Here is a 10,471-nt window from a genome sequence, read left to right on the forward strand (position 1 = left end):
CACAACGCACATAGCCACAAAATTCTAGCTTCACTAAGCATACAGAGTAGGCTCATCTATTCACTCACTTTTGTCTGAAGAGCAGAAGGATTTGACTATATTCCTTTGACTGTGATTGCCTCAGTTGTTTCTGGCCTTCCGGCACTTACACACATATGCTAATGTGCCTGTTACACTTGACAGAAGCTTCTGATTTCAGTATACCTTCCTGGCTGGCTCTCGGGGCATTTCCTGAATAATCACAGGTTATTGGCTGGCAGTGAAACTTACTCAGGTGGCTAATGGGTAACTTTGGACAAGCCAAAGTTTTCATGGCTAGAAGAGCCAGAATTATTTGCTGGGCTTTATTTGTCTGCTTTCATCTACACTCAGTATAAATATGGCTTTAAATTTGTGGCTTAAATAAAAGGAAATAACATATTAGATGAAGTTGATTTTCTTTTCTTTGTATTTATAGGTTGTTAGGTACAGAAGATATGTTAAGTCCCAGGTAAGCCTCATTACCAACTCTTTCATCTTTGACTGCTGGAAACACCTTGTATCCTTCTATTAAAATACTTTGAAAAACTTGATATAATGAAAGTTGAATATCAAACTGTAACTGTGCTATCATTTTAACATTTAAAAATATACATTTGGTTACAGCTGAAAGAAAAAAGTAATGCTCAAAATTCTCCAAGCCAGGCTTCAGTAATATGTGAACCGTGAAATTCCAGATGTTCAAGCTGGTTTTAGAAAAGGCAGAGGAACCAGATATCAAATTGCCAACATCCCCTGGATCATGGGAAAAGCAAGAGAGTTCCAGAAAAACATCTATTTCTGCTTTATTGACTATGCCAAAGCCTTTGACTGTGTGGATCACAATAAACTATGGAAAATTCTGAAAGAGATGGGAATACCCAACCACCAGACCTGCCTCTTGAGAAACCTATATGCAGGTCAGGAAGCAACAGTTAGGGGCTGGTGCACTGGGACGACCCAGGGGGATGATATGGGGTGGGAGGAGGGAGGGAGGTTCAGGATGGGGAACACATGTATACACATGTATACCTGTGGCAGATTCATTTTGATATATGGCAAAACTAATACAATATTGTAAAGTTAAATAAAAAAAAAAAAAAGGACCAGATATGGAAAAACAGACTGGTTCCAAATAGGAAAAGGAGTACGTCAAGGCTGTATATTGTCACCCTGCTTATTTAACTTATATGCAGAGTACATCATGAGAAACGCTGGGCTGGAAGAAGCACAATCAAGATTGCTGGGAGAAACATCAATAACCTCAGATATGCAGATGACACCACCCTTATGGCAGAAAGTGAAGAGGAACTCAAAAGCCTGTTGTTGAAAGTGAAAGAGGAGAGTGAAAAAGTTGGCTTAAAGCTCAACATTCAGAAAACGAAGATCATGGCATCTGGTCCCATCACTTCATGGGAAATAGATGGGGAAACAGTGGAAACAGTGTCAGACTTTATCTTTTTGGGCTCCAAAATCAGTGCAGATGGTGACTGCAGCCATGAAATTAGAGACGCTTACTCCTTGGAAGGAAAGTTATGACCAACCTAGATAGCATATTGAAACAACATAACATATTGTATGGCATTTCATTGTATGACAATTGATAACATATTGTCAACAAAGGTCCATCTAGTCAAGGCTATGGTTTTTCCAGTAGTCATGTATGGATGTGAGAGTTGGACTTTGAAGAAAGCTGAGCACCGAAGAATTGATGCTTTTGAACTGTGGTGTTGGAGAAGACTCTTGAGAGTCCCTTGGACTGCAAGGATGTCCAACTAGTCCATCCTAAAGGAGATCAGTCTGGATATTCACTGGAAGGACTGATGCTAAAGCTGAAACTCCAGTACTTTGGCCACCTCATGCGAAGAGTTGACTCATTGAAAAAGACTCTGATGCTGGGAGGGATTGGGGGCAGGAGGAGAAGGGGATGACAGAGGATGAGATGGCTGGATGGCATCACCAACTTAATGGACATGAGTTTGAGTGAACTCTGGGAGTTGGTGATGGACAGGGAGGCCTGGCGTGCTGTAATTCATGGGGTCGCGAAGAGTCGGACAAGACTGAGTGACTGAACTGAACTGAACTGAACTGAAAGAAAAAAGAAAGCACAAACTTGATTTTCTGAGGTTGCATTACTCCGGTAAATTATTCTTTACTTTAGAATAATTTCCTTATTATAAAAAGAGGTATTTATGCAGTATACTTTTACATATTCCAGATTAGGATATGTTCTTCCAAAACTGTTAAAATTATGGTTGTTTAAAAATCTAATTTTGGTGAAAGAATTTTCCCCAAATCTTTCAGTTTGGAGACCAAAGTGAATATGGACCTCACATTAGTTAAGAATTGTGGTGTTTCCTGAGCTGAAGCATTAAACAGCTCCTGGGCAACAGGTTTTCCAACGCTATAGCTTTGCCACTTAATGCTAAGTACCATGTGATCAACAGACAATTCCAGAATGTTAAACATCTCTTCCATGATGACCTTGTGTGCATGTTCCAGTTACAAAGATGCTCATATAAAGTAAATTATTAAATTATACTAAATAGCATAGCATAGTGTAATGAAGTATAGTATTCATATAGTTATATGCCAATATATTTTGGTATAGTATATTCTTATATATTATATCTTAGTGTGGTGTATTACTCTATAGCGTAATAAAGTATACTATAGCACATATTTATATTTTATATTATACTTTATTAAATATTATTAATTATATAATATACTAATATTATATATATATATAGTATAATATACTATAGCACAACTGGGCTTCTCTTATAGCTCAGCCAGTAAAGAATTTGCCTGCAATGCAGGAGACCTGGGTTCAATTCCTGGGTTGGGAGGATCCCCTGGAGAAGGAAATGGCAACCCACTCCAGTATTCTTGCCTGGAGAATCCCATGGACAGAGGAGCCTGGCAGGTCACAGTGCATGGGGTCGTAAGAGTCAGACACGACTTAGCAACTAAACAATGACTACTATAGCACAGGGTACTATAGTACAATATAGAGTGGTCTGGTGTAGAGTGTAATAGTCTAGAATGGTAGGGTAGAGTACAACACAGTACAGAGCTGCATAGTATCTATATAGCCTAATAGTTAGAACAATGACTTTAGAATCATTGACTTTAAACCTAGTTTCAAACTGTGATCCTTCCACATGCTAAATGTACAGTCTTAAGCATTTTACTTAGTGTCTCTGAGCCCCAGTTTCTGCATCTGAAGAATGAGGATTAAAAATACCATACATCGTGAGGATGAAGTTGTGAGGCCTGTAAAGGTAATATATGTAAAGAGGAAGCACTAACAATTCATAAGCCCTCAATCACCACTCTCATTTTATGTATTTCCCTGACGGTGAGATGAGTGATGAAAGTGCTTGCTTTAAGGAACGTGCCTTGCTAAAAGCATTCTAAAAGGACTGTCTAAAAGGACATTTTAGACTCAGGAGTGATTGGGTAGTTGCATATCTACTTCTTAACTCTAGCATCCTAAGTGAACCTCCCAATCACTTACTATATTTTGCAGAGATAGGAGGTGACCCTGGAATAATATTGAGCAATTGAATCTTGGCACTGGTGATGACAACAGGAGAGCAAGGCTTTTAGAAATATTCATAGATGACAAACAGCTGCAGTGCTCTCTGTCTTGGGAAAAGCAGTGCCAACTCCATAAACAAGTGCATATATTTTATTTTGCACTTGTCTCTTTCAAAACATCCAGAAGGAAATGATCCAGATGTGCTCAAAGATTTGCTCTCCAAAATAGTGGAAGTAGAGAATGTGGAGAACCAAAATCAAAGTGAAAGTCCAGTGGAAAACACAGTGGAAATCAATCAGATGTTCGACATTAAAGTGAACAAAAATAAATTTGACTCAAATTTCTTTCTGACTTGACAACTAATAATAGCCTTGCCACTGACTGGCTTTGATATGTTTCAGATTTAGACGTGCTTGGCCAAGATATTTGTACCTTTATACCCAAGAATGTCCATGACTGCACCAGAAAGGAAATCACCCTTAAGAGAACACTTGGGGCTCAAGAACATGCAGACAATGAGAGTGAGACTATTTGCTGCAGTGCTGCAAGGCTTGTATCTGGACAAACCTCTCTGAGCCACAAAATACAAACATACTATATGAGACTAAAAATAACTGCATGAATGCTCAGTTGGGGAAAATTATGGACAAAAGATACAAAGACACAAAAAAAGAGTAATTGTCCTTATTAGGGACTTCCCTAGTAACTCAGATGGTAAAGAATCTGCCTGCAATACAGCATACCTGGGTTCCATCCCTGGGTGGGGAATATCCCCTGGAGAAGAGAATGGGAACCCACTCCAGTATTGTTACCTGGAAAATTCCACAGCCTTTGGCTGTTCAGAAGAGTGTGTGTTAGTCGCTCAGCCATGTCTGACTCTTTAGGACCCCATGGACTGTAGCCCGCTAGGCTCCTCTGTCTGTGGAATTTTCCAGGTAACAATGCTGGAGTGGGTTGCTATGCCCTTTTCCAGGGGATCTTCCTAACCCAGGGATCCAACCTGAGTCTCTTATGTCTCCTGCATTGGTGGCAGGTTCTTTACCACTTAGTGCCACCTGGGAAGTACCACTTGTCTGGCCTCTAGTCATTTTCTAAGGATGGGGGAAGGCTAAGAACTCTGGTTGGTATCAAATGTGAAAGAAGAACATAGGTGTTATAAATTTAGGGTCAATTTGATGTTTGAAAATGAGATACAATGAAAATCACATTGAAGAGGGGACTGAAAAATTGAATTCAACACCTAATTTGACATTTCAAAGGGTTGTGACCTTGGGAAAGTTTCTGAATTGCTGTTTCCACACCTCTGTTACAGAGAAACTATCAAGGCTTTTCCTATCATCCAGAGAAGCTGTGGTTATCAAATAAAACCACGTATGTGAGACTCCTTTGAAAAATGAAAATATTGGCCTGATTTTTCTTATCAGAAAGACGAGGAGAGAGGCAAGGGGGGAAAGTGCGAAGAGTAAATAAGGGCTTTGGAATGGAACCTACCTGTGTTTCATAGTGACTCAGTGACTCATTCATAAGAGAGTCCCTCCTCTTAGCAAATTTGTGACTACAGGTGAGTCATTTAGCCTTTCTTGGATTCGGTTTCCTCATATGCAACAATGGATATAATATGTACTATATCTCATAGCTATTTTAAGGATTAAGAGGGAAAAAAAGTATATAAGTTCAAAGATATTTTGGTTTGCAGATTTCAAGCTATGCCTCATGCCCCTGAAGGTGTCAGACCTCTTAAGCATCAAAGTGCTTAAATTTCGAGAGTCTGAGTGACCAGCTCAAGTATATGCCAGCAGATATAGAATTCCTGATGGAAATCTCTTGATCAGATTATTTAACAACAAAAACACTTTAAGAACCCAAGACCTTGGAAAAAATACCTGTTTTGATTCAAGTTATGATGACTATTACTCACATGAAGACAGTGAAGTACATCTTACAATTTAGGAAAATGGAATATTTTAGAGGATTTTTCCTCTTATGTTGAATGTTTTTCTTGCCACTGAATTTCAACTAAGCATCAATTGCACTCTTCTTTCTCTGCCGATCAAGTGTTCCAGTGTTAGGAAAAAAAGGAAGAGGTTAGTGAGATTCACATAGATTTAGATTTACTAAGCAAACCAGATATTTTTAAGAGCACACTGAAGGGTTTGTGCCTCATCTGGTGACCCAAGTCATGACCCTTCTGGTGTCAAATTAGAACATTTTCCTCCATATCCCACTGAGGACTCAGCATTCTGGACCACTGTCACCAGGGGGAGGAGAGGGATGGAGGAAAGGATGTAGCCCATCAAGCCCAGGTATCCACTCCCGCAACTTGTAATATAAATATCAGGTTCTCCAGAAATATAGCCTTTTTTCTCTAGATGGAAAATTGAAGAAACATTTCTCTTTATTTACTTCTATTTCAATTTAATTCTCATGTATTATAGGCTAAATGAAACAATAGGCAAAAATTCTTCCTCTTACATTCTAAATTTAGAAAGTATTCTCCCTTGTTATTATAATCAATCCATTGTTACATGAAAGCTATGCATAGGCTGAGGACTTGAATCTTGTTTTCCTTCACTTTTGTGTCTCCAGAATCTGCCCTTCAGCCCATGTTTAATAAATATCTGCTAGAAACACAAACAGACATATATTTCTGCTCAAAACCCACTGCCATGGATTGTACTGTTGTTATTGTTTAGTTGGTCAGTCGTGTCTGACTTTTTTGCAACCCCAAGGACTGTAGCCCACCAAGCTCCTCTGTCCATGGGATTTCTCAGGTAAGAATATTGGAATCGGTTGCCATTTTCTTTTCCAGGGGATCTTCCCGAACCAAGGATTGAACCCACATCTCCTGTATTTGCAGGCAGATTCTTTACCACTGAGCCACCAGTGAAACCTCACATCCCCTTCAAAACTGATATGTTGAACCCCTTATTTTCCAATGTGATTGTATTTGGAGATAAGGCTTTTAGGAGGTAATTAAGTTTAAATTGGGTCATAACAATGAAATCCTAATCCAATAGGACTAATGGCTTCATTTGAAGAAGGAGAGAGTTCTCTGCCCCAGTGTACCGGGCTATGGCCATATAGGACCTCAGTGAGAAGGTGGCTGTCTGTAAGCCCTGGAGAGACCCCTCACCAGAATCAGACCATGCTACCTTGATTTTGAATTTCCAGCCTCCAGAATTGTGAGAAATGTTTCTGTTGTTTAAACCACTCAGTCAATGGTATTTTGTTAGAACTAGCCAGGCAGACTAAAATAGTCACCAAAAGTAATGATTGAAATTTTTGTCTCAAAGGAAAACTACCTTTTGAAACATGTACGTATATGCACATATATAAGTGGTGCTAGTGAAAAGAACCCATCTGCCAATGAAGGAGACAATCCCTGTGTTGGGAAGATTCCCTGGAGGAAGGCATGGCAACCCACTCCAGTGTTCTTACCTAGAGAATCCCCATGAATAGAGGAGCCTGGTAAGCTGCAGTCCATGGAATTGTAAAGAGTTGGACACGACTGAAGCGATTTAGTGTGCAGCACACATGCACTGTATACACTTATATCCACCCCATTTTTACATATAAAAATTCAGATTAAGAAACCTAGATGTATTAAATATATCAAATGTGACTCTATAATGAAATGATGGCAAATACCACACACACCTGGTGAGAGCAAAACAAGTAAAACCCTTGGTCAGGAAATACAATTTGAAATACAATTGGAACCAAACAGTTGAGTGGACACTAAATCAGCAAAGTAACTCATCTGCCTCCTACTGAGATAATATTTTTCTGTTGGTCCTCCAGTTTGCACAGGGAACCTCTGGAGCTGGCTTAGAATGGAGCACTTGATGGGGTACATTCCTATTGGTATACCACAGTTTCAGCAAAGCCAAGCTTCCGTGTAACATATCTTTTCTAATCTCTCTCAGTGATGGATTTCAACGGAAACTTTACTTATGTAAATAGAAAGACATCACGTCTCATTATTATCACATTGAGCTAAGGACAGTTTCCCTCTTGTAATACTTTTCTCATTGAAACTAAAATGTTCTTATGATATTTAATTGATGGTTGCATCTGGACTTGAGGTGGTAGGAGACAGGAAGGCAGTGTTGTTTGGGAAGCAGCACACTTGCCCAGCATTCGCGGTGCTGTGACCCACATCACTCTTGCCAAGCACATTGGAATGGACATGCTGGAACATCTGTGGTTGTGTGATGTCAAAGAAGCATTTGCTGCAGGCTTTGGCTTGACAAACTTTGAAATATTTCCTGGCTTTTCAGAGGTATTACTGTATTTTCCATCTTTTAGAATGTGCCAAAGGGGAAGAAAACATGGAAAGTTGCCTCTGCTTACAGGATTCTAATTATCATACATTTCTGTGTTCTACATGTGCAAGTCAGGACCTGGGCTCAGTCAGGAGAGCAATTACCAGTAAGCCCTTACATTGCTGATTGATCATATGGGGTGTCTAGGCATTCAGACCACAGAGCCCAGGCAGCACAGGTTGTGGCTAAGAATGAGACCTCACAGTAAGGTTGACTTAGTTGTGATACTTCATTTGTATTACTAAAAAAAAATACAATTGTTTTTGAATTGAATTACAATTCAGGAAAAAACTGCAAACTGAAACATGTACGTATATATACACACATATGCACACATGTGAAACTTTCCACAGTAATTAAACATTTAAAAGAAAAGTGGTACAGATGAACCTATTTCCAAGGCAGGAATAGAGACGCAGACATAGAGAACCAATATGTGGACACAGAGGGGAAAGGCGAGAGCCGGATGACTTAAGAGAGTAGCATTAACACGACTGAAGCGACTTAGCAGCAGCAGCAGCAGCAGCAGCAACAGCAGCAGTATTGACATATATGCTTTGTTGTTGTTCAGTCACTAAATTGTGTCTGACTCTTCTGTGACCCCACGGACTGTAAGCTGCTAGGCTCCTCTGTCCGTGGGATTTCCCAGGCAAGTATACTGGAGTGAATTGCCATTTCCTTTTCCAGGGTATCTTCCTGATCCATGATTGAACCCATTTCTCCTGCATTGCAGGCAGATTCTTTACCACTGAGCCACCTGGGAAGCCCGTATATACACTGCTGCTACCACGTGTGAAATAGATTGCTAATGGGAACCGGCTATAAAGCACAGGAAGCTCAGCTCGGTGCTCTTTGATGACCTAGATGGGTGGAATAGGGTAAGGGAGGGAGGTCCAAGAGGGAAGGGATACATGTATACATATAGCTAATTGACTTCATTGTACAGCAAAACTAACACAACATTGTAAAGCAAACATATTCCAATAAAAATAAATTAAAAAAATAAAAGATACAAGTTAGTATTTCCTCTGTATTTCTTTAAAAGAATTATGGTATCTTTATAATTCTTTTGGACTTCCCTGGTGGCTCAGATGGTAAATTGTCTGTCTACAATGCAAGAGACCTGGGTTTGGTCCCTGGGTTGGGAAGATTCCCTGGAGAAGGAAATGGCAACCCACCCCAGTACTTTTGCCTTGAAAATCCCATGGATGGAGGAGCTTGGTGCAGGCTACTGTCCATGGGGTCACAAAGAGTCAGGCAAGACTGAGCGACTTCACTTTCACTTTCTTTCTATAATTATTTTAGTACTATAGAGAGTGTCTTCTGTGAATATAATTTTCAACTTTTTGTTGTATAAATTTATAGATGATAAAACATACGTCTTTAAGTTCAATAAGTTTTGACAAAAGTATACCCCCATGTAAATTCCACTTCAGTGCAGATATAGAATCTCTGCATCAACCCCAAATCTTCCCTCATATTGTTTAGATTCTACTCTACTCTTTTTGCTCCATGTAACTACTAATCAGCTTTCTGTCACTGTAGATTAATTTTGTCTCATCCAGAAATTCCAACAGAGTGTCATATTATCTGTGTCTATCTTCTTGTACTCTGCATAGTATTTTTAAGATTCATCTAAACAGTCATGTTTGTTAGTGGCTGTTTCCATTTTGTTGTTGAAAACAATTTCTGTCTTCTAATTATGAAAATCTCCTTTCCTATCTAACATGGATGCATTTACTCATTTATTTTATGAAAAACACAACATTATTTCATAATTATCTTTTAGCCTATTAAACTTATTTTCATCTTTCCCTTATCAATACTATTTTCTAGCTGAAAGATGGAAATGTACAATAAGTTAGGCCTTGTTAAATGTTCTTAAAAGTCCACTGAGGCTGCCAAAGTTAGATTAATGGGATGCCATGGCCATTGAGCTTGACTTTGATGATTTTCTAGAGATGTGATCACTCTAGTATTCCTAAACTGGGGTACTTTGAGGTGGCTTTTTTTTTTTTTTTTGGCTCCAATTGCTTTATAGAATTGCTATCATATTAACATTTGAGGAGCTATCCCACGTTGAAGGTCAGGAAGGGCAGCAGCGAGGAGATACCCCTCGTCCAAGGTAAGGAGCAATGGCTGCACTTTGCTGGAGTAGCCGTGAAGAGATACCCCATGCCCAAGGTAAGAGAAACCCAAGTAAGACGGTAGGTGTTGCAAGAGGGCATCAGAGGGCAAACATACTGAAACCATACTCACAGAAAACTAGTCAATCTAATCACACTAGGACCACAGCCTTGTCTAACTCAACGAAACTAAGCCATGCCCGTGGGGCAACCCAAGATGGGCGGGTCATGGTGGAGAGATCTGACAGAATGTGATGTAGTCCACTGGAGAAGGGAATGGCAAACCACTTCAGTATTCTTGCCTTGAGAACCCCATGAACAGTATGAAAAGGCAAAATGATAGGATACTGAAAGAGATACTCCCCAGGTGAGTAGGTGCCCAATATGCTACTGGAGATCAGTGGAGAAATAACTCCAGAAAGAATGAAGGGATGGAGCCAAAGCAAAAAGAATAC

The sequence above is a fragment of the Bos grunniens genome, chromosome 5 (genome assembly GCF_055505025.1).
Source record: "Bos grunniens cultivar Pamir isolate PY7600 chromosome 5, Bosgru_T2T1.0, whole genome shotgun sequence".
Taxonomy (NCBI): Eukaryota; Metazoa; Chordata; class Mammalia; order Artiodactyla; family Bovidae; genus Bos; species Bos grunniens.